Consider the following 26,197-nt stretch of genomic DNA (forward strand, 5'->3'; position numbering starts at 1 on the left):
ATGATACAATTTACCATTCCAAACACCATTTTACCAGCAAAGCTACTATAGAATCACTACTCCATCACAATGTTATAGTGCTGGTGAAACATGAATTCCTATTGCTTTGGCATTTTGTATCTAAGCCAGAATGTGGACAGGAACCTAAAGATCTGGAGGACTGAAAGGCTCTTTCTCCACCATCCACGCTCTCAATGTTAGCTCAGGTGCTGAATCACAAGGAGGAGGGCCATCTGTTTTTATGTTTACTTCATAACCATAACCTACATTAACCAAAGAAAGGAGAGACTTAGAAACCCAATATGACAGCTAGGCCCTGTTTGCCATCAGTACAGTATGTCGTTTGTAAGATTATCCAGTACCTTCCATCCATCCCCGGGTGTGGAGCAGCTAAGAATAGCTGTGGAACTTGAGGCTGAGCCACTTGCCGGGAAGTCCTAAACTTACAGTGTGACTCACAGCAGGATGGAAATTCTTGGCGTGTGCTGATGAAGGAGCCTTTCAGAAAAAAGGGAGACGGTTTCTCATAGTTCCTATGACCTATGACCGCTAAGAACTTTTACCACTCGGCTTTTCTGTGGCAAAATAACCAAGCTGGAGATAAGCAGCTTTCCTCATTATCAGAAAGTTCCTCCCAAACAGTTCAAATTACAAAACTGGAAGGTTTCCAGACCAGAAAATTTAAACTCTGAATTAAGTTTTGCTCATAAACATCACCACAGGACTAGATGGCAGAAGAGAGATTTAAGCATCCTGAGAGTGCATTGAGCATTTTCTGCTGCAAGTGAATCAGTCATCACTATACTGGTATCAGCCAAGCATCTCAAAATATCCAAATAGACACAGGTCTCAAAGACACACTTAAAAATCTGGTACTATGATGAACATAATAACAGAAAAAAATACTTAGCTCAACACTATCCTCAGTCTTTTCTATGTAGTTTCTATTTTTGTTTTTCCAATGGTATTACAAAAGTACATCACATTAGGAATGCATTTACATTACACTCAGTTACCTACCCTCAGTTCCAAACACCATGTTCACAACAGCACACAGAGCTGACAGTAATTTTTTCCCATTATAATTTCATAACTGCCTGCTATGGTGAGTCAAAAACTTAGTATCATGTCACTTAAACTTTACAATGAGATTATATGTACATCTCTGGTTATAGTAAGCAAAGGTACTAATTCAAGCTTTCTACTGTATTTTCCTGGAATGGGAATTAAGAGGAAAGAAAGACAATTTCTCTAAACAGAAGAAATAGGATGAATGCTTATTGTTTTTACAGGAGGTTTGAAAGGCAGAAAAATATGGTTATTTGTTGATACACATTCAAAAACTCTGGTCCTTTCTGACTCTTTTACCCTAGGAAATGACTTGATTGATTGTTTGGAACCACAAAAACAAAATTCTGTAGAGCAGATCCCATTGGAAGGCTTAAGACATAAGCATGAGACCCAGCTTTAAGCTCAATTGCTGCATAGTCTAGTTCTGTGGCCTTGGGATGTAAGGCCAACATAGAGAAGCCAGAGGATAAAAACACAAAAACATGACAGCAGCAAGTCAGTCACAGCACTTGATTGTTTCACTACAGCTCTGGAATTTGACAACACAACCCATGCCCTTCTGTCTTTCTGGTTATATCAGCCAATAAGTATTCCTTTGGAATAAAGTCATTTCGATTAGATTTTTGTTATCAAGAAAGAGTTATGGGAAAGACTGACTGGTATAAATCTATAGCAAGTGTTCTCAATCTATAAAGTCTATAAAATGTTCTAGTCAGCAGCAAGTATTCTAAAGTAAAAAATGGAGAATCATGTTTTTATAATATGGAACTTTATAATCAGATGAATACAGAGATCTTCCATTCCTAGAGGAACTGAGACCTAGGAAGGTTAGAGAATTTTTCATAATCAAATTGCTCTTATTTGAACATCTAGTGTCTTAACCCAAACTTTCTTATACCTGTGTGTCATCTTGAAAACATTGTATATTATTATAATAAAAATAATGATATTACATTAGTATCTGCAATATAAATTCAGAATTCACTAAGGCTTAAAATATGAGAGAAGTCATGGGGCACAGATAAAGAAGTCTAAATAAACAGCCTTTCAAGCTAAGTGGGAAAGTTATTTTGCATGTTTCAAACTTTGTTCATTTTTCAAATAAGATTTGGTAATAATCAGTAAATTATAATATTTCTGTTTATGCTTTATTCCTCATTCTCTGCCTTTGTGTTGCAGTGAAAAAGACAAGAAGAAAATTCAATATTTGAAGTGTCTTTTTAAGATTGAATTATTAAGCACTTCCAAGAATTTAAATTGATCTCAGGTACACAAAAATCACAGTATAGCATACTTCAGAAAGTGGTTAATATTTGCAGTAGAAATAGCTTCTCAGATATTGTTCATTAGGTAAACTGTAAAGGTTCAATGTGGAGACAGGATGTGTAGGTGTGGGGGACAGCAGTGGGTCCAGAGGCACAGAAAAGGAGCAAGACCAGGGGAGATCTTCTTGACAAAATGACCTTTCAGCTGGCTTTATTGGAGGCTGGAATTCCACAGGCCTGAGCTGGGATGGGGTGGGGCAGCACGAAGATGTCCAGTCTTGGGAAAGAGCTTGAGTGCGAACAGGTCAAGGTGTGTTTCTAAAGCTGGGGTCTTGAATCCAGAGAGCTCATGGGAAAGGTAAGTTTGTAAAAATAATACCAGGTGCAGCCTACTGAGAGGGCTTGTGATTTCACAAGCTTTTGGTGTTTTCAGAGCTGGGGGACTAACACAATGGTGTGTTTTACATTGGTGGACATACAAATCGTGCCTCCTATTACATATTTCAAATAAGACAAAACTGCATTTTCTAACATTTTGTGTTTCCTCCTTAAAATTTTTGAATTGTCCTTTTAACATATACAACATAGCACCCTTTACAGTAGTGAAAAAAGCAATGAAATTTAAGTCCCAAATTAGGAACAATCTAATGCTAGCAGAAGTTTGTTAAATGAATTAGAATATCCACACCACAAAAATGCTATCCTGGTAAGTTATGTTGTGGAGGAATGCTTGATGAGAACTAGGGTTCAAATGCAGTAAATGGGAGGATTCTAAGAACTATCTAAGAATTAATGCAAGTGTGATAATGTAGGTAATGCATGAGTGTAGGTAAAGTGGGCAGATTACACTCAATGCATTAATAGTGTCCACTCTTGGATAGGAAGGTAGAAAAAATATTGCAGACATTCTCATTTTCTTCTGTTGGCTTATTATGTGTTAAATCCTTACTACGCAGTTTATATTACTATTAGTAAAAAGTGTGTGTGTGTGTGTGTGTGTGTGTGTGCATGTGTGTTGTATATATGCAAGCCTAATTCCTTCCCTGTGTAAAAATAAACTTAAAATAGACATAGACTCTGTGTTTCTGGATTTTACTCTAAAAGAAAAATAGTAAATCTATGCATGCACATTCTTTTTTCCTGAAATAAGAACTCCTATACCCACTACACAATTTCATCAAATCCTTTAATCAAACTTAAATTCATTTACATGATTCCAGGACAATTTTTAAACTTCCATCAACATTTCAATCAGAATATCCACAGTGTTGAACTTCAGCAAAATAAAAATTTTACATAGTTTACTTTTTATATAACTGAAAGAAAAGAAATTAAACCCTTTCATTTCTTTTGAACATTATCTCACAAAAATATCTAAAACTACTTGATGATAACCACAGAGGTTTCATATTAGATTAGTATATTAGGACAGAAGGGATCAATCCATGTAATTTTTAAATAATGCATTAAAAATGGGGTTTGGAGGGATGGTGCATGTGAGTGGGAATATTTAGCAGAGAACTACAGAACCTGCCCTGTGGGATATAAGAGCATCCCCACAAACTAAGCTTGTATTTTGATTATGCCAGTCTCTTGTGCTGCAAGCAGTAGACTGTTTCCCCATTCACTGACCTGCATCTAACACTTACTATTGTGATGCGTGACTTACAGAATAAGGTAAATAGCATAAAGACTGGCCCACCATGTGTGCTAATATGGCTGTGATTAAAAAAAGAATAAGCTATATGTAATATCAACACCAAGATTTATCCATGATATAAAAACACTGACCTGGCAGGGGCATTTTCAGCTCTTTACATACAGCAGCTGTGTTTAGCCTCTGTTGGGGATCAGAAGCACCAAGGAGTATTGTTCAACTACCAACATCAATATTCCACCAGAGAGATGAACTGTCTTTGGTCTTTGGTGAACCCTGGCTTCTAATTCACAGCCAAGAGTAAGAAGACTCATCATTGTGAAGAATATGAACACTGTGGCTTAAGAGTATACTCACACTTAAGATATTGACTTATCCTTTCTTAAAATGTATCGTCTAGATTTTCAAGGAAGGTTTCCATAGGCATCTGGCCCCTCTCACTATCAGTGTCTTCCTCTCTGCAACAGCCCTGAGTACTGAACAGTGCTGAGTCTTGACTGTCAAAAAAACAAAAACAAAAACAGATTTCAAACATTTAAAACTATTCAGCTCTCACAGAGGCACTGGTAGAGAGGATATGGCCTAAGACACAGCCAAAGTAAGGCTCCTGTCCATGCTTCTTTCTTCCCATAATGGTGGGTGTCATCTGTCTATTCATCACCTACTAACCACATGTGGTGGTTAATAACCATAAAATGTAGTAGTTAATAATCATAATCCCACAAAAACTTCTGCACCCGGGGAACAAAACTCCTTTGGGGGAAAAATGAGTGTAGTCCCCATCTTGATCATTCCTTCTACCTCCTCGTTGGGAATTGAAGTCTGCTCCCTTTCCCTTGGGTTTCTCTAATAGAGCAAATAAGCTAGAAACACACTCTTTTGTAGCAGGCTTATTTGGACTGCCAACCAGCTCCCAAATCAAGACATAGATACTTAATATCAATTATGAATGCTTGGCCTTATCTTATGCTTGTCCCACTAGCTCCTATAACTTAATTTAACCTGTTTCTCTTCATCTACATTTTTGTCTTGGGGCTTTTTACCTTTCTTTCATTCTCCATGTCCTACTTGTTCTGCTTCCTCCATGTCTGGCTGCTTGGTGGCTGCTGGCTGGCCCTAGGTGTCTCCCTCTCTTTCTTCCTCGTTCTTGCCTCTTGAGCCTAGATTCCTCTTATTTATTCTATCTGCCCACCGGCCCCACCTATCCCTCTACTGCCTAGCTATTGGCCATTCAGCTTTTTATTAGACCAATCAGGTACCTTAGGCAGGCAAGGTAAAATAACAACACATCTTTACATAATTAAACAAAGGCAGCATAAACAACTGTAACACACCTTTACATAGTTAAAGTAATATTCCACAACACTCTGTGATATGCTCATATCCAAATGACCCTCGGTTCCTTATGTCCTTTCTCACTATCATTCTCTTCCATCTTAATAAACTCCTGTTCCCTCCAAATCCCATCAGCCTAAGTATGGCTTCTTTCCCACTTGGAGGTAGGTCAGTTGTCTATCCTCCTACCAATTAGCATCTTACTTCTCAATCCATTCACTTCTATGCTTGTTCGTATTGATACTGGCAGCCTTCTCAGGAACCTACGTTCAAAACAAAACCTGACTTTTTTCTCAAAAATATCTATAAATTCCACTGGCCTTCGTCCACCTCTGACAAATATCACCACACTGCACTTAGCCGTTACTATTAGGAATAAATTATATAATACAAATGATGTGCCTGACATTGGAGTTACCACATGGTAAACTCCATGCAGTGAATTTCTTAAGGTTGGCATTCATTGTGTTATTGTTTGGTACCTTCATTTGGGACTTCTTAATTGACATTCAACAATGAAAGCAAATCAATGAATTGGCAGGGCTCAATCATATCTGTCTCCAAAGCTGTCTTCTTCCTGTGTCCTCCCAACTATGAACTCTCTTCCCACCTCCCTGTATTGCTCCCTCTCTGTCATTATACGACTTCCTTCATTGTCATATGTAAAAAAAAAAAAAAATTCTTATGGATATTGTATAAGTTACTTTTCTATTGCTATGATAAAACACCACGACCAAGGCAACTTACAGAAAGGTTTATTTGGGGATTATAGTTCCTGCCATTTAATTCCATCACCATCATAGTGGCAGCAGGCAGGAAGACATGGTGATGGAGTGGCACCTGAGAATTCACATCTAAAACTTAATACACAGGAAGCAGAGAGGGTACACTGGAAATGGTGTAAGTCTTTTGAAACCTCAAGGCCCACCTCTAGTGACATACTTCCTCCAGCAAGACCTCACCTCCTAATCTTCAGCCAAAGAGCCACCAACCAGAGATCAAGTATTCAAATGCTGCGAAATTATGATAGACATCTCATTCAAACCACCACAAATATTATTCTCTCTATGACTAAAGTAATAAATTATAAACACTGTTGTTCCCAGCTCTAGGTGTCAAATCCAGTCCCTTTCAGGGCTGAGTAAAAACTAGTAGAAACTCAGCTAATGCCCTCAATGAAGAAAGTTGTTCTGTGTCCACAAAACTTATTCTTTAATGAATGGAAAAACAGGTTTCCAAGCTCCAAGATCATTATACATAGTCTCTCTCCTCAGTCCTTGTTCCTTGATCCTATCTTCCCCTCTCCTAGAAGCCAATGAGGTGACGAGCTCACAAATCTTGCCTCTGAGTACACCTCTCCTTGCCATTCACTGACTCTTGCTTGGTTTCCCCATCACCTGCCTCAAGAATACTTTACACCTGGGGCCTGGCCATGGATCTCTGCATCTGCTTCCATTAGTGCATGAGCTGGCTGTTGGAATAAGGGAAATTGCTTTCTTTGTTAACTGTAGTTTACAAGTTCTATAATACAATGTGGTAAACTATCCAATGAAAAAGAATGTCCTTAACTTTAGCATTACCAGTCTCCCTACCCAAAAACTATGCCTTCATCCACCAATGTTCGAGTTAGTGTTAATCAAGTAGAACATTTATGGAAAATATTTTCATAGAATCTCAGGACGAAGCAGATGCCAGTTTCTAGGTCTCAGGGAATGTAACTCCTGGTGGCTGAGCTGGTCAAAGTAAATGGAGGAAAAAACTACAGCTTTTCCACTTAAGAACCTTGCCTAGCAGGAGCTGGACACTAAAAACAACTGACCTTAAAGAAATGAAGAACTAGAGGCCCTCCCAAATATTCTGGTCCTCTCTCCACACTGAAGGCAACTCTATTAATAACAAAATAGGTCATGATGATTCATAGGGAAGCCCAATTCAGATTTTTGCCAATAGCACATTCCTTGAGAAGCTTAAGGATCTTAAAAATTTGTCTTGGTGTATTGTACCATTATGCCTCGTGAATTTCTAATGAGGAAAATATTATTTGACAGTTGGAAGCCAAGTTTAAAATCACTATGTTGAAATATAATACTTTTAAATAAAACTCTGAAATTGCCTACATGTCAGATACTATGCTTATCCCCCTCCATGAGGCATTCCCTGTGATAACAACTTCCCCCTCAGACTGCTCTTCCCTGTGAGGGATTGGAAATAAAGTGACATACCTCAGCAGCACTAGGCAAAGACCTTTTTTAGGGTCACTGTTCAAGTGGGAATTTATTCAATTCACCAAAGTAATACCCCCTACAGGTTCTGCAGGAGAAGTACAATGAAGCAAGGCCTTTAGAATGAACTTCAAGGTCTAATGTAATAATATGGTATCATGGAGAGAGGAAAATTTACCATCAATGGAATGGATCTGCTTCAAACATCTAAAAATTAGCAAAAGCAGTCATGTTTGACCTTCAAGCAATAACGAGCAAGAGCTGTTTTCTCAAAAATAGTGCCTACATACACTATTCTTTTTTTAATACCTAAGCATATTCTTACAATAGTATCCGGTGAGCCTGTCCTCCATCCAGAGAAGAACAAAATGATTTATATGGGAAAGGATACCACACAAACAGTGTTTAGTGCAGCATGCCTCATGCAGACCCAGCTTAAGCCCAATCAGTGTCCAACATCTGCTTGACATTCTGCATCCATTCACTCTGAAAGAAAAGTGACAGCTCTTAAAATTGATTGTGGCTTTTAATTCTTGAACCAGGAACCAGAGCGCAAGGTAATTAACACATTTGTCAAATTAAGAACCAAATATCTAAAGTGGCCAAGCTGTTTGCTGCCTTCGCTATGCCTTGCTGCCTCTGGACTAGTAAGAGCAAGACGAGAGAAGTTATTGCTTTAAGTTTGAGAAGTTTGGCCTAAAAGGAGCAGAATTATTGGCAAATACTTTACATAACATATAATTTATCCCTTGCAAGTATACAGCTCAAAGATTTTTATAGTCTTCAGTGAATGACAACCATCACCTTAGGTCAAACTTAGACCATTTTTAAAATATTCAACAAGGTTCTTCGTGGACATTTAGCCCTATGCCCAGTGTTAGGAGAAGGCAACAGCAGAATTTTGTCTTTTATTCAACTTTCCAATCAGGAAAGTCATCATTTCTTTGGGGACTTCTTACAATAAACTAGCAGGATACACACGTTCCCAAGATCTGAATCATGCTGGTTCCACAGTTAGTGCTTCATTCCAGTCCACCTTCACATCACACTTCAGGGATAGAAAGATGCTGCTGTGGCTTGGATGTGATTGGTCTCCCAAATCACAAATCATGTGGCAGCATTAAGGGATGGGAGAACCTTTAAGAGTCAGGATCAGGAAGGATGCAGAGAAAAAGAAGAGGAGGAGAAGGGGAAGAAGGCGGAAGAGAAGAAGCACAACAGGCCTGGCAGACGTGAAGACATTCTAAAGAGACTCTTGTATTAAAGAGACTCTTGTATTTTTCAGTCTGACTACCAGCTATTGAAACAGTGGACTCTGCTGTGATTTAGATGAGAATGCCCCCTGATAGGCTCACAGATTTGAATACTTGGTTCCCAGTCAGTGGAACTGCTGGGGGAAGATTGGGTGGTATAGCCCTGCTGGAGAAGATGTGTCACTGGGGGTTGGCTTTGAGGTTCCAAATTCATGCTGCTCTGCTTCCTGCCATGATGGCAATGGGCTCCTATCTCTCTGGAACTGTAGCCCTCAAATAAACCCTTTCTTCTATTATAATCTGTCTTAGCCATAGTGTTTGAGCACAGCAATCCAAGTAACTAATACAAACACCGCCAGAAATGGAAATTTCCCCCCAGCAATCTCATGCTGGAAGAAGGGAAAAGTCACAGATATGGGGATTTTTTTCTCCTGGAAAGAAACTTCATACATTACTAATGACTTATCAGATCTCCTTATGGTATCAGACATTAGCCCTGCCAATGATTCATCAATGGTGAAAGGGACTATATCTTGACCTGGACTGTTTAGATGTGCATATGTTCCTAGCTCTATGTGCTTAGATGTAAATATGTCTCTGGCTCTATGTTTAAACTTTAATCTCACTTCCGAATCCCAAAGATGGACTTGGAGGAGAGGGGCTGTAATTTTATCTCTTTGTATATCTTCTCAATGTGACCATATGGAATAAAACTCCTTTTTCTGTTTTAACCTCTCTTAATTTGTCTCTTTTAATTGGTTTGCTGAAGATGGGGGATGAACCTGTCTCAAGACACAGACTGTAAGTCCCCAAGCCATGTAACAGAGGGAGTATTAGGGGTTGGGTTCCAGTGGAAGGAAGGTAATCAGGTCACTTGGGGCATTGTCCTCAGATGGAATTACTGCTGCTCTCCTGCAGCATAAGTTCTTGTGAGAACAAGTCACAAAGAGTAAAACACTTGTTCCACTCCACTCTCTGACTTCCTGTCTCACCTGGCTACCTCTCCTTCTTGTATAGCATTCCCAAGATTAGCCATCTGTCATGTTATAATGCAACCCAAGGGGGCCATACCAGAGACTGACCAAAATGGTGAACCAATCTTGAACGTCCTGCTTCAAAAATGCAAGCTAAATAACACTTTCTTCAGAAAATATCAAGCCTTGAATATTTCTTTATAGATAAAGGAAATTGAGAAATACATAGGAATGTTCTTGATTCTTGTTTACAGTTTCTCTTCAATAGCATTCACTACATATTATACTGCAATGCCAAACCTGACTCTAATTACCTAAGACTGTATTTTTTCCACTATTTACTCAAGTATTACCCTCTACTTTTGTAGATGCTCTCTTCTGTGTAGCATGGCAACCCCTATTGCCAACAGACATCACATTCCCTAACTCTAAAAGTGGGTGTGTCCAGCTCTTCTCTGTACCAGACCACATACACTGCCAATTTTGAGCTAGTTAGTTCCCTTGGCTCAGTAAACTTTAAGGAGGTGGGTGGACCACATTCTTGGCACAAAATGGAAAAGTCATGGGGCTGTGGGTGGAGCAGATTTCTTTAGAAAAAGTTGGGGGTTGTCATAAATAAAAATCTTCAGAATAAACTCAAACTCCCCCCAAAAAGAGAAATTATATAGAAGATACACTAAGACTTCCATTCATGCCAAGATTAATCATTTCAGTTCATTACATCTTTTGATTAGAAGTATAAATTTCTTCTTTTCTGACTGAAGGCTGCCCAGGGGGAAGCAGCACTGGGAGGTAAACCAACTTTCAGGATGCTGTAGGAGAAGATGTATGGTAAAGTACTCTGCTTGCCAAGATCTAAGAGCACACCGATGGGCTATCTCCAGGTGTCTTGAGGCTTTTGCTTATAGTTTAAGATGAACAGATACAACCAGGTCTAAATCCCCCTCTATATCCCCTCATACCCCTATAACTTCCTTGTCTCTTTTCCTGTCCATGGCTGTTTTCTCTCTGAAGTCAGACAGCCGTAGTCACTAAGGACTCGTGGTTACTGGTAGTAATGTATGGATCCCTACCAGACCATGAGGTATATGACCCAACTGACATCAGCTGTGCCCAGGTAATGTTTAAAAGGAAAAAAATACGTTCCTAATTCACAAATGTGAAACCTAAAAGGAGAGATTGGGTAAATTGTGCCTGGTGCTAACAGTCACGTGACAGCATCTGCGTGTTTTCATTGAGCCGTTGTCCACAGCTCCTCTGTCCTTTAGAACCTCGCTGTACTTTGCTTTAATCACAGAGCGCTGGCTTACAGGTGTTGGTAACGGTTCTTATATAATTTCTCATGCTATCTTTAACTGGTTTGTAACTTTTTGGTAATAATCTTGTTATTATTAGATTTAATATTTCTTATCAGAGTTCTGACTTTAAAAAAAAAAAGGAATGGTACCCTAAAATCAGTTGCTAGGAAGATAAGATGAAAACTTGGCCATAAATCTGTGAATGCATTTACGGAGACAGAAGAACCGGAAGTGGAGAAAAGGATGATAACAATGGCAGAGAGGAAATGCTGTGTCCTTTTGTAGCTGCTGTGTCCTTTTGTAGCTGTTCTGCCAAGAAGATCATTAAAAACAAACACAAACAAACTAACAAAAAAACTAAGCAACGGAAGAAGCTCTGTCCAGAAGACATTTGTTACATGTAGGAAGAGTACTGTCAGTTCTCCAATCATAGAAAAGCTGTGAATAAAAGACCCAGAACTGCCAGGAAGTAAGTTAAATCTGTCATTAGCTACTGAGGAAGCAATTCAGACACAAGATAAGATTCCAGCTATAATTAGTCATTTTCCTTGTACCTGAAAAACAGCATGAGAAAAGGGAAGCTTCCTTTGGTGCACAGTGTGAGGTACAATCTACTGTGGCCAAGAAACCAGAGCAGCAGGAGGAGGAGGCAGCGGGTCACATCCACAGTCAGTACGTAGAAGGACACGGATGATGGAACTCAGCAGAGTCTCTCTTTTTTTCAGGTTAGGACCCTGGCCCATGGAATGGCACCACCACATTCAGAGTAGATATTCCCCGAAAATTAACTTGAAACTCCCTCACAGACCAAAACCCAAAGGTTTGTCTCTTAGGTGGCTCTAGAGGTTATCAGGTTGACAATTAATATTAACTATCTTACCAGCATATATATACATGTGTGTGTGTGTGTGTGTGTGTGTACACCAGAATGACTCTGATAAAAATAATGAAAATATCAAGTGTGAATAAAGATGTCAAGCAACTGGCATTTAAAACATTTTAAAATACTAAGAAACATATTTTGTCAACTCTAGAAAAACAGGTTGAAAGGTTTTTTTATAAAGTTAAACATACTTATATGACCCACAAATTTCTTCTCTAGCTATTCATTCTAATATTCACATAAAACCTGAACAGAGGTGCTTATGCTCTTTTCATAGCAGTAGGACTGGAAACAACCTAGCTGTTTCTCAGCAGATGGAGTTAAGTAAATGGTGGAATGGGATCTTACTCAACACTAAGGGAGCACACTACTGTCCTGCCCAATCAGGTGACATGCTGAGCAGGAACCTTAAAGACAGTTCTGAGGAAAAGACAGTCTCAAAAGGTCATTCATCAAAGACCTGTGTGTGGAATGCTTAGCGTAGCAGTGCTCAGAGCAGAATATGAGAAGTGTGATCACAAGAGCTCACACTTAATCAATGGATTAACCAGTGCATGAATTGACAGCTGAGTGAAATATTAGAAACTGGGGTGGAGTTGGAGAGCGTAGGTCACTGGGAACCTGTCCTTGAAAGGTATATTTCGTCACTATCCCCCCCCCATCTCTCACACACACACACATACACACACAGTTCATCCACCACATCCTCTGCTGCTATTATATCTGTCTTGTCACAGTTACAAACAAATGGAACGGCCAACACTGGATTGAAATCTCCTTTATGCTAAGCTTCTCTCAAACACAGTGTCACAAAGACAATAAGCTGACAACACACCTATGACATGAATCTATTGATTCAACATTCTCACAAAGATGTAAGTTGAGCTTCTGAGAATAAATGTGTGCTTTCCAGGAGACTGGAGGTAAGGAACAGATTTGGGCAGTGTGTCTGATTATCTTTACTCTTTGTAATTTTATTCTATGAGCTTAAAAATAACAAAAGACATTGGATGATTTAAGATGATAGTTATACCACAGCATTTCATAATTTTCATATTTTGTTTATGCGGGTCAGTAAGAAAACAATCAGCCTGTGATTTCATTTATGAGGTGAGTAGCCACTCATTCACTTGAAACCAAATTCAAAGTTCAGCCTTATGCCAGAGATAATTTTCTGGTCTGGTTTTAATCACCAATGTTCATTTTATTCAGTCTTTATACCTGGAAGATGCAATTGCCTATATTTATGCCATGCCAAAGGAGATTGGTATCTTTCATTTTGATGGACAGGTAAGCTCCCACTTTGAGACTGGTCTTGGTCATTAATGCACTTCAACAGCATTCACCCATTTTACATCCACACATTTATTCCTCTAGAGTAGTTTTATTTGTGTTTGTTTGTTTTTAAATGGCAGCTCCCAGCATGATTTTCAGAAGAGAATGATTTAAAGTTCATAAAATGTCATCATACAGTTCCACATTCACTAACAAATTACTCAGGAAATGAAGATGAAAATCAAACTTAAGCCATTTAAACATTTTATTCAAAATCTATTCACAATCTATTCAAAAATCACCAATGATTTGTTAATACAGCTATGCTTATACTTTTTAATGAGTAAAACCTTTGTGTTAAAAGATCTAAAGGTTGTCAATCTTGACAAGAAAAGTTGTGTTAATTTTATAGATATTTTATGGTTATTATATGTCTTTATGATTCAAACAAAAACAAAAAAAGAACTCTACCCCTGTGAAAACACATGGACAGGACTGTGGTCTTCTGGTGCATGAGAAATTCAAAATCTTTGTTAGTTTTGAATCAAACTTTCTTATATAAAAATAAATGGGGCTATTTATACATGGTACAAGAATGAAAAAATAGGAAAAATGAGTTTTTGAATATGACAAAAATCCAGGAAATGCAAATCAAAATGACTCTGAGATACCTACCACCTTACACCTATCAGAGTGGCTAAGATCAGAAACACAGAAGACAGCTTATGCTGGAGAGGATGTGAAGCAAGGGGAACTCTCCTCCACTGCTGGTGGGAATGCAAGCTTGTACAGCCACTTTGGAAATCAATGTGGCACTTCCTTAGAAAATTGGGAATCCATCTCCCCCAAGACCCAGCTGTAGCACTCTTGGGCATATACCCAAGGAATGCTCAATCATACCACAAGGGCATTTGCTCACTATGTTCATATCAGCATTGTTTGTTATAGACAAAAATTAATATATTTGCTGGATACAAAAATTCAGATTTTAAAGAAAGGAAAGCAAAATGATATATAATATATGCTACAGTTTGGTCTGAAAACAAAGTTACGTGAGCCTTTTAAGGATGTTTGAAAGTATAGTCAAAAGGTCAGAGAAAAAGGGGTCTCCAGGCTTTTCAACTATACAAGTCAGTAACTGTGTCTGAGGGAAAGTCCCTTTGTAAACACAAAGATAATCTTAAAACAAAAAACACAAGGATTAATATGATCTCAGAAAAAAAGGCAATCCTGTAAATAAATTGAATGAACATAAGCTATTTGGTAAAATAAATTATATTGTTCTTATCTTTCTTTTTCACCATAGAATGAGTAAGACCTTACCCTAACACACACAAATTCAGAAAGTTTCACCATTCAGTCTTCTATCAAACACTAAACAAGATGCTTCCAATATCTGCTTCACTTATGTTAAACTATGTCTTCTCTTCCAGTAGTTTCAAATATTTTGAACACATATTTTGAACCAGGAACTCCTATTATGAAATTCACAAATTCCCCGACTGGAGTCCCACAAGGTAGCTGGTGTCTACAACTGAGCTAAAAGGGTGTACTCACAGTCTGACATCCTTTCACATACCTGGACTCATACTGCATACGGGAAACACTGCTGAGCCTTGGCAAGACTGGAGGGAACTTCGAAGAGAGGCAAGGCTTATATATACAAGAATGTTCTGCACTCTGCATGTGTTCATCTAAGCAGTTTCCTATTCAGTGCCACATTAAATCACAAGGCTACTGTCAGCGGACATTGATAACAATACTGAGTATGTAGACACAACACTGAAGTTCATAGAAGAGGGGTCACCAGACATCTCCCCAGCTTATTGGCAAAGACTGAGTGTCAGTCTTGGACTCTAAATCCATCTTAACGTTTACCTTCATCATAATGACTGTCCTGGCCATTACTCAACAATTCTCACCTGTAAGAACCTAGGGTCTATGTTTCCAGAACATTCATCAACAAATCAGATTTAAAACAAATAAACACACTTCTGAAAATTGCTACCACTTCTTAATGACTAAGAGACTAATCTGCTTTTTAAAAAAATAATTCCTTCATCTCTATGTACAGAGCTAAGCCAGCTCAGATATTTGAAAAAGTAACTGGAAATTTTTAAATGAACAAACTATTCCTTTCAATTAAAAAAAAAAAATTTGCTCAATATTTATTCCTTACTGTCCTTTCTATAAACTAAAATTGCTAATTCCAAAATATGGCTCTCCTGTAATATGCATATATATGTTTCTCAATAAACTTCTTGATATAAAAACTTACTCTTTTATAAATGATAGTTTTATTTCTTGCAAGTTGCATTTATATGCTGCATATTGATCATATCCATCCACCACTACCCACCCATATATGTAGGCAGCATTAGCTGACTCAATGGTTATTAATAACAATAAAAAAACAAGATGTGATGTTGAGAGGGAGATGGGGTGGGTGCTTTTAAATACATTATAACGATTAATGCTAGTATAAGAGGTATTATTCTGGGTAAAAAACAACTTCAAAAATAATTTTGACTTACCCCTTCTTTAGATGAATCATGAAATTACAGAATGATGTCATTAAAATCAGACTTCCAAAAACACACACTTCCAACAGTTACATAGACTTCAAGTGGGAGAAGCTCCAGTTTATCTATTCACTAGTTCTCTTTTCCTGATGAAGAAACTGAGGGTTAGTGAGCAAAGCAAGTTTTCTCAACCATGTTTACTGTTGCCCAGGCCTTCTTTCTTCTCACTACATCACCTTGCATAACTCAATGAACAAAGGTGAAGCATTTGAATAACATTGAAAGGTCCTTGATAATCTTGTAATACAAGGAAAACATAATTCCATTTGTAAGTTTGAAAAGACATTCCATTCCATTCATTGAATAAGCCCACCCAACATTCTGTCCACTGGGAAGATGATAGAATTGTAGCTACTTAGCCATGGCCCTCATCTTCCTTTCTCTCAGTTCTCATTAACGGGCAGAGTCAACAATACTTGAGGAAAACTGAGCTGATTTTCCTTTTCCCTTCATGGTCAAGGACACTATCTATGTCATTATCCCTTTATCTCTGAAGTAATGACAAGACAATCATTTATCTCCCCATCATAAAATAACATAATGTTAAGGGGTGACATTGATCTAGCTTAACATGCATATATTGAAACCTTAAAATGCATTCTTAGGTCATTAAGAGATTAAACTAAAAACAAAAGACATCAAGCACAAAGATTTCCACTTTATTCAATATAGTGCTTGAGTCTTAGCTAAGACGAGAGAAGGGAATAAAGTTAAACAAATGGGAAAAGTGACATGACCATACACATAAGAGACCTTCAAGATGCCACTAAAAAATTATTAATGTGACAATACTTTTAACAAAGCGGCAGGATTCACAGTGATGCAAACTCAAAATGTAAAAATCACTAGTCTTCCTATATTCCAGTGGCAAACATGCCAAGGAAGAAATTAGGGGAACAAGCCCACTCACAATAAATAAATAAAATGAAATAAAATAAAATGGGAATAAGTCCAATCAAGGAAATGGGTTGATTTATTCAAAGGTATGGAATTTTTTTCCAAAACAAATGGGTCGAGGACTTCAATATAAAACCTACCACCTTAAGACTGCTAGAGGAAAAAGAAGGGAGTATCCTTCAACACACAGGCACAGGCAAGGACTTTCTAAATAGGACTCCAGTAACATAAGAAATAGGGCCCATAACTGACAAATGGGACCTCACAAAATGAAAAGTTTCTGTACATAAAAGGAAACTCTCAATCATGAGAGTCATCCTAGAGAATGGCAGACAATCTCTGCCAGTTATACATTAGAGGCTCTAAAATTTACAAAGGACTTGAGAAGCTAAGCATCCAAGAAACAAACCACCTAATTAAGAAATGGGATACTGAACAGAACAGACAGTGCTCAAAAGAGGTAAAAATGGCTATGAAACACTTTTAAATGTGCTCATAATCCTTAGCTATCAGAGAAATATGGATTAAAACTGCTTTAAGATCCCATCTTTCCCAGCCACAACGTCCATCATGAAGGTTACAAATGATAACAAATATTGGCTTAAATGTGGGTAAAAAGGAACCTTTAAACACTGTTGATCTGAGTGTAAAATGATATAGACACTTTGGAAATTAAAATGAATATTTTGTTTTAAGAAAAGAACAAAGGAAGGAAGGGGAAAGGAGAGAGAGAAGGAAGGAAGGGTACTACCAAGAAACAGAACTACTATAAGACATAGCTATAACGCTCTTGAGAGTATACACAATAGGCTGTATATCTTACTAAAGAGATACATTACTGCTCTATTCACAATAGCTAAGAAATGGGGTCAGCCTAAATATCCATCAAGAGATGAATAGATAATAAAAACATGGTACCTACCTATACAATGGGATTTTATTCAGTCATAAAAAAATGAAATAATGAAATGTTCTGGAAATGGATAGGATTTAGGGAAAACATGCTTAGTGAGATAACCCAGGCCAAACAGTGAAACTCTATATGCTCTCTCTCATGTGTAGATCATAACTTTGAATTTATTGATCTGTTTATTTAAGCTGGAATGTCTATAGAGACTTGGAAACCAGAAAGGAGCTTGCGGGTGCAGCCAGCAGCCTTAAGGAAGGTGGAGGTGGCAGAACACACGAGTCATAAAAACAGAAAGGAATGCTGCTTGGGGTGAGCAAGTTGGAAGAGAGATGGAGGAAAGGAGGATATGGATGCAAGAAGGGTTAACCAAACTAACGATTCATGAGGGATTCACATGGAAACCCACTACTTTTTAAGCTGAATAATAATAATTATGATAATAATAATGATAATTAAGATAGTGAGGAACTGGATAGACAGTATAGGAGCTACCAGCACTTGCTGTTTGTGCAGAGGACTGGAATCTGGTTTCCAGCACCCACGTCAGATGACTCCCAACTGTCTGTGACTCCAGATCCAGGAAAACCAATGCCTTCGTCTAGCCTCTATATAGAGCTACACTCATTTATGCATACATATACACAGGGACATATAATTAAAAATAAAGTATTTTAAAATACTCCTTTGAATGTGAGTGCCATTCATAGGTGAATAATGCTGATCCCAGAAGCCCAAGGGTTATTAAATAAAACTCCCAGTGCCAGGTGTGGGGCATCTTCTTAGGCATTGTTGACCAAGAAGGCCACAGTGGCCTCCAAAACTGTACAGATGACGGCCACTGCCATTGGTTGCCACCAAAACAGGATGGTAAGAACCTATTGCTGAAGATACCACACAGGTTGGCTGAAGAATACAAAGAAACCAAGCTGAAACTGGGCTGGAAGCCTCCTTCCTACTGACTAGTTTCCATGGTGCCAGAAGTCGCTATGCAGGAAGCTGGAGGAGGAGCTCAGTAAGCAGCAGTCTTCCCCAGCTTTCAACCCTGCGTGCTACAAAGCAAGAGATGCTTAATAGTGCAACAGTGGTGTGACGATTTGTGACGGTAACAGATTTCCCTGCTCCATTAAAAGGGAGTTCATGCCTGGTACTGTGGACTTGGTCAAAGTCTTAGGCCACCCAGGTCATGCCTAGGTCACAGGCATGAGGAGAAACTGTACTATTTTTGTTTTGATGAATAAACATGTTGTCAAACAGCCTCTTAAATATCTGTGTTTACAACCATGGACTGGTGCTGTCCTTGGCCTTAATTTAAAAACTGTCCCTTTTCAGTGAGCAGTAATTAATGTATAGATTTGAGGCTCACCAAGGTGCTAAAAATAAGTGACAGCATTGATAAGGACACTCACATCACTCTGTACAAAGTTTGAGGAACACTGTAAATGGAGGCTTCTGTCCTGCCAGCAACTCCCAAATACCCAGCCGCTGCTTCCCAAATAATTGACTTGGTGGCTTAATATTACTTATAAGTGCTCAGCTGGTAGCTCAGGCTTATTACTAACTAGCTCTTACATTTAAATTCACCCATAATTCTTATCTGTATTTAGCCATATGGTTCATGTCTTATTACCTCATTTTCTACATGTCTTGCTTCCTCAGTGGCTGGCTGGCATCTGCCCTCACTCTGCCCTTCTTCATCTCCATTCTCAGTTTGATTGTACTGCCTAACCTTATCTTGCCTCACCATTGGTCAAAACTGCTTTATTATCAACCAATCATAGCAACACACATTCACAGTATACAGGAGGACCTCCCATAGCAGAACACTGCAAAATAGGGAACAGAAGTAATCTAAGAACTGAATAAGGAGTAAGGCAATGAAATGCTGTCTTGCGGGTATGACATGGCCATGGTAGTTATGAAATCAAAACTACGGATGCCTGCATAGGGACTATACAAGAATGAGCCTGTAAACTTTCAATCATGGACGGAGAGAGGAGCGCATGGGTGTTCCACACAGAGAAGAGCAAATAGCATTCAAGGGCTTCTGGAAAAAAATAAGTCATCTTCTTGAGTGATAAAGCCACTGGTGACTTACTCATGCTCCAGCAGAGAGCTCCACATTTATGCTCACATAAGTGGCCATGGTTAAACCCACTGGGCCTCAAAGCAAACCTCCCCCCCCGAAAAAAAACATAAAAATGAGATGGAGACTTGGTAGAAGGAAGGACTATGTTGGAGAGAGATTGGTAGGAGTACAAGAGAGGGAGAAAGGATGTGTGTGACCAAAATGTATTTTATATATGTATATATATATATATATATATGAAGCAGTCAAAAAACAAATTAAAAAGTATAAAATAGCTCTATTGATACTTTTACATAGGAAGAGAAAGTTTCACAATCTCTACTTCATTATTCTTTGATCAGGGGTACTGGCAAACAAGTAGAAACTGCTATGTCCCTCTTGTCATACTCTGGCTCGCTTTCACATAACTCTCTGGTGATGCTACTGCCAATGCTAAGAGCCCACAATGCTGCCAACATCACAGCTGCTGCCATCAATCCACACAGGGGTGTCAAGGGCTCTACCATGCCACAGCAGCAAGCATACTTGTGTTCTGGCTCTTCATATCATATGAAGATTCTATGAAAGACAACTCAATTCATATTCATAGTCATGATGGCAGAGGCTGAGTTGGAAATCAGTCAGAATGAGAAGGCAGCCCTCATAATTGTGGATTATTACTCTTCGTGAACAAAAACCTAAGTATCCGGCCTATCTCTTCCCTTGGGGTATGTCTCTTCCTGAGAGACTCCTTAAGAGTCTTTGAGAACAGTCCTTGAAATGTGTCAAACGACCAGCTTTTCATATGTGGCTAAAGCTTGAGTATGCAATTGAGGCTTAGCTTGGGATCTCCACAATGTAACAAAATTATGTATAGTGTAATACACATGCATGCCCACACATACACATTTAGGTATATAAAAATCATACCATGCCTATGCAGCTCAAAGTTTTAAGACTATCATTCCACATTGATCTGAATGATAAAGTACCAAGAACATAAGGTCCTTGACCTTGAGGAGCTTGCAGTCTGCAGGCAGCCAACCTTACAAAGGCAGCAGCCTAAATGCACTTAAAGCTTCTATAGACCTGCTGTCAGATGAATACTGTACTAAGTCTCAGATGGCCTTGAAATCCCTTATGATACACTTTCATCAATCAGCACAGTCATAAAAATATGAGCTTATTACCAAAAAAAGACTCACTCTCAGCTATTTGAAATTTCAGTAAAAGTGAAAAAATAAAACTTATCCCAATTATCCTTATAATGACCTTTAAGATAAGATTGTGGGAACCAGAGGAATCAAGGACACCAGGAGAACACAGCCCACAGAATCAACTAAGCAGTGCTCACAGGGGCTCCCAGAGATGGAAGTGACAATCGGGGAGCCTGTATGGGTTTGATCTAGGTCCTCTGCATATATGTTATGGTTGTGTAGCTTGGGGGTTTTGTGGGAGTCTTAACAGTGGAAGTAGGAATGTCTCTGACTCCTTCGCCTCCTCTTGGAACCCTTTTCCTCCTACCAGGTTACCTCATCCAACCTTGATAAGAAAGTGTATACCTAGTCTAATTCATCTTGTTATGCAATGTTCGGTTAATACCCCTAGGAGTCCTGTTCTTTTCTGAAGAGAAATGGAGGATCAGTGGATCTGGGAGAGAGCGGACATGTGGGGGAACTGGGAGGGGCAGCAAGAAGGGAAACTGCAGTCAGAATATACTGTGTGAGAGAAGAAGTAAGAAGAAAAGTGGGGGGAGAGATTATAGGGCTTGGTACATAGGGATGTCCTGAACAAATACATTCATAGAACTGCATGTTAATATCTGTGACATGGATGATCTATGATGCTTCTACCTTGCATAAAAGCTGTATTTTCTAGCAAAACAATAAAAAATGTTGTCTAGCAACCCATGCCTCTAAAATCACTTAGGTATTGGCATCATAGATTAGCACTTTTCTGCTGCATTTATTATTTTTATGAACAATATTACATATGCATCATTGAAATCAAGTATGTATATCTTTGCTTCTAATAAATTTCTAGAATAAAATTACCTGCCTGAAAGCACATTATTGAATATTTGGGTCTCCGTATCTGTTATGCTTCAGAAAAGCTACAGGGATGTACATTCCTGTGTTCTTCTGAATATTAGACTGCATATTTCATAGGAAAACTTTTAAATAGAGACTATGAGAAATACTTACTGGGAAAAGTTGTACAAGGAAGGAAAACGCCAGACAAAACGGTAAAAAAAATTAAGATACTCTGAAAATGAAATGGGTTCTGGGCTTAAACCTCTTTGAGGTCTTGCAGGGCAGGGAACTCAGTGTGGCTTTGACACCCACCATGGGAGAAAAGGGGTTTTAACAAAACTTTGAATCAGGCAGTGCTGATTGCTGTGTTTGAACATCCTGCACACTCACATATGCACCAGGATGCTTTCTTTCTCTCCTCCTCATCATCCCTTCCTATAAGAATCCACACTGAATGTCTATGGCATAATGAGATGGGTTACCATATGCACATCATGACCACACAAACCACAGTTTTCAAACCTCTAACATGGGATCATTTTAGTTATGCTACCCACATTTTTTTTCTCATTCATATTAGTTCTTTGAGAATATTTTATAATGCATTTTCTTAACATACCAATTATAGTTTATGCTGATCATTGTGGTGGTTTTGTGTTCTCCAAGATATTGTGCACCCTAACAAACTTATCTGGGGTCAGAGAATAGAACAGCCACTAGATACAGAGGCTAGAAAATGGTGGCACTCACGCCTTTAATCCTAGCATTCCAGAGGCAGAAATCCATCTGGATCTCTGAGAGTTCAAGGCCACACTGGAAACAGCCAGGCATGGTGACTCACGCCTTTAATCCCAGAATGTGAGCCTTTAATCCCAGGAAGTGAGGGCAGAAAGCAGAAAGGTATAAAAAGCCTGAAAACCAGGAACTGGGCTGGTTAAGCATTCAGGCTTTTGAGAAGCAGTTCAGATGAGATTCATTCAAATGAGGACTCAGAAACTTCCAGTCTGAGGAAACAGGATCAGCTGAGGAACTGGCGAGGTGAGGAAGCTGTGGCTTGTTCTGCTTCTCTGATCTTCCAGCATTCACCCTAATAACTGGCCTCAGGTTAGGTTTTATTAATCAGTACCTTTAACATTCATGCTACAGATCATATGCCCTTGGGTGTGTTGCCTTCACTCAAGGGTAATCTACCCACCAGAGGGGCCACACCCTTACAAATGTGTGATACCTTTCTCCCAGAGGCTATCAGCTGACAGTAGCTCTGGATGAACAAATCCCAACTCAGAAAAAAATATATCATAAAAATAACAATAATAACATACCACCACCAAAAAGTACAGATCTTATAACAGCCCCTACTGAAAAGGCATGGAATAACTTCCAAAGTCCTTAGAGAATGGTTAGAGCCATAGTCAAGCAACTCGAAGAAGACAAAGAGGAGAATGGAATAGGGAAGTCAATCTAAGACATGAAAATGAAATTTGGATTTTTAAGATTTACGCATTTTGGCATGCCACATGACATAGTTCACACAAGGGTTTTCCACAGTGCTGGGAAGGCCATGCTCCATGTGTGCTGCTTGACCAAGAACCTAAGTGGTAATCATTTATCAAGAACGGAAATTTTCCTTCTCACAGCCCTGAGGTTTGGAGTTCAAGATGAAGGCATTGAATATTTTCTGTCTGGTAAAGGCTTGGCTTATTTAGTAGAGACGGTGACTCCCATGTGTCCTCACATAAAGGAATGGATAAATGACAAAAATAAAAATAAAAGGGGGACAGTTGTTCTGTCCTTACACACAGAAGAATGAGATCTTAATCTCACTTATTAAGTCTCCAACCACATAACTTAATTACCGTCACCCAAAAAAAAAAAAAAAAAAAAAACCAGTCTCCAATAGTACCACATTGGCTAGTTTTAACATATTAATTGAAAGGGACACATACTGACTGTAACATCTCCTGATCCAGAATAAGAATATTATACAACAGCCCAGGCCTGGTGGCATACTTTAATCATAGCAGTCAGATGGCAAAGAGAGGAGGATGTTGGAGGCAAAGCTAGCCTGGGATATACAAGGAGTTCTAGGCCAGCCTGAGCTACATATCAATGCTCTACCTCAAGGAACAAACAAAAATCTAAAATTAGAGTTTTAAAATTGCCACGAAACACTCATCATGTATTGATTGCAAAGAATCTTCAACATGAATAAAACATTGAGAAAAAGCTTTAAAAATAAGTTGCGCAGGTGGGAAGATGGCTCAGTGGTTAAGAGCATGTGTTGCTCTTGCAGAGGACCTGAGTTTGGTTCCTAGTACCTATACCAGAAGGACTAAAACTGTTGGTATTTCCAGATCCAGGGAAATTGACACCCTTTTCTGGCCTCTAAAGGCCCCTGCACTCACATGTATCCACCTACACACACACACACACACACACACACACACACACACACACACTCACTAATTAATTAATAAGTTTTTAAAAATAAATTAAAGAGCTTCTGTCCCAAGATGTCTGATGGATGAAGCAGGTATCTCTTGGCCACTCAAAGTAGGCTTTAAAATTAAACTTACAACCAAAAGAGACCTGGCATGAGAGGAAAATCAGTATGGAAAATGTGCTGGAATTTTCTGGTGAGGGATGAAGCTGAGTTGAAGAAAAAGACACTAATAGGTGCTGTATAAACCCTGAGAGTGCCACCATCAAGGAAAGAAAATCCCACAGAGCCTCCACAATGATGCTAAACTTATAAGAGAGTTCTGGGAAAGTCTGGGGAGGGCACCTCATTCTGCATCTCAGACAGTAGTAGCAGTAGCCAGGAAATGAATAAACTACAGACTGCCCAGTTGTATGGATGAATGAATGCATTTAGACTGAGGAATGAATGCATGCAGATGGGTGGGTGGGTGGGTGGATGGATGGATGGATGAATGGATAAATGGGTGGTGGATGGATGTACCTACAGGGGAACAGAGCAGACAGCCTGACAAAATCTGTAGGACTTTCCAGCTGAGAAGCTAAGCTCAACTGAAAAAAATAAACAAAGTCAGAATGGTAAAGATTTTATTTCACCTCCCACAGGCTAAAGAGAACCCCACTCTCTGCAATAAGCTTGTTAATTCATGCTGACATTTTCTGCCTTCAGCCTCATGCTATGGCATGGTGTCCCCAGAGAAATTAGAACAGGCTTGAAAAAGCAATCCTACTAGCTCTTATCTTCTAAGATGAAGGTTATCAAGTCTGTACTTAAACCACGAGGCGACCCCTGGATCGCTGTTTCCTGGTATTTACAAAGGAACAGGGCCTGTTTTGGAGAACAAGTTGGAGAGGTGGGAGTCTGTTCCCCAGAGGCCACCCATGCAAAGAAACGCCCATTAACTCAGAAAGCTCATGAAAGGAGCCTTGGGAAATGTTTAGGTAGAAAGTACTTACAACAGGCCAGCAATTAAACTACAGCTATCCTCCAAGAAAAGTCTCTGAAAATCATCTTGTTTTTATGAAGGTCATGTAGCTATGTAATACCATCCCAGCGATAGTCTATTCCTCATCCCCGTCCCCTAGGGGGAATCGTGCTTGGGGCTGAACTTACACATAGTTGTAATTCCCACGATGAAGACTTGCAACATATTTCCCCCCTCATACTGTGTGCTCTAAATGTCACTTTGAAAGCTGAGTTAACAGCCTGCAATCCATCCGCCTCGCTTCTGTATTCGCCATCACACACAGCTACATCAAAAGAGCCATTCAAACAGCGCATCGCGGACTTACATTATCAGCAGACACTGCTTTAATTAGCAGTGGTTCTCAAGAGGCTGGATGGCTTCAAGAACTGGATTTGAACCAGAAAGCAGAAATCTGGATCCTTATCAGTTTCACTTCTTAACTCCCCCTGGGTTCTACCAGTCACCAGCCCTCGCTTTTGGGGGGTGAAAAAAAGAACGCGAAAACACTGGCTAGGATTTCGCCACTCTTGAGCTCCTACGTTTTCTCTCAACCTGCTGTGATGCCGAGGGGCTAAAATTAAAGCAGCTTGTGAGCGAGCTGAGATATCTGTGTCAGGTGCTCCTCAGGGGGTGGTGAAAACCACAAAACAGACTGAGTCACAGGAGAAGGGGCCATTTTGGAAATGACATTTTAAAACAGGTATCGGTATGTTCTAAGATTTCATTACTGATGAACCCACAATGTTGTAACATTATGAGAAAATACTATTTTGTTCTGATCTTTCTATCCAAATACCAAGACTCTTAATTTTCTTCACTTATTCCACGACATTCTCCCATGATCAAATTCCTGAAATGTTATTGTTTCTCCGTTTAAAAAAACAATCGCAAAAATATGCCATTTAACACATGCGTACTGAACTATGAATTCCAAACTTTAAAAAGGCTTCATCTAGTAGCAATAACTTCTACCAACACATTTTACGTATTAAAAAAAAAAATAAGCTTTCTCAAGATTGCTTATGTTTGCA

General features: G+C 39.0%; 1 protein-coding gene across 3 annotated transcripts in view; it reads right to left on the minus strand.

Moving 5' to 3' along the window:
• LOC118587711 (muscular LMNA interacting protein) overlaps positions 1-25,703 on the minus strand; it is a 228,472-nt gene extending 202,769 nt beyond the window's left edge. The window contains exons 1-2 of one of the 3 annotated variants that reach the window (XM_036193738.1): positions 25,492-25,703; positions 15,768-15,901 (exon numbers count right to left, since the gene is read on the minus strand). The gene's annotated coding sequence lies outside the window, so the exon portion shown is untranslated. Of the gene's footprint in view, positions 1-14,812; positions 14,870-15,767; positions 15,902-25,491 lie in introns of those variants that run through there. The other 2 variants (XM_036193739.1, XM_036193740.1) reach the window with 2 other exon arrangements.
• Positions 25,704-26,197: the final 494 nt, after the last annotated feature.

This window comes from Onychomys torridus, chromosome 7 (assembly GCF_903995425.1).
Source record: "Onychomys torridus chromosome 7, mOncTor1.1, whole genome shotgun sequence".
In the NCBI taxonomy this organism is placed as follows: Eukaryota; Metazoa; Chordata; class Mammalia; order Rodentia; family Cricetidae; genus Onychomys; species Onychomys torridus.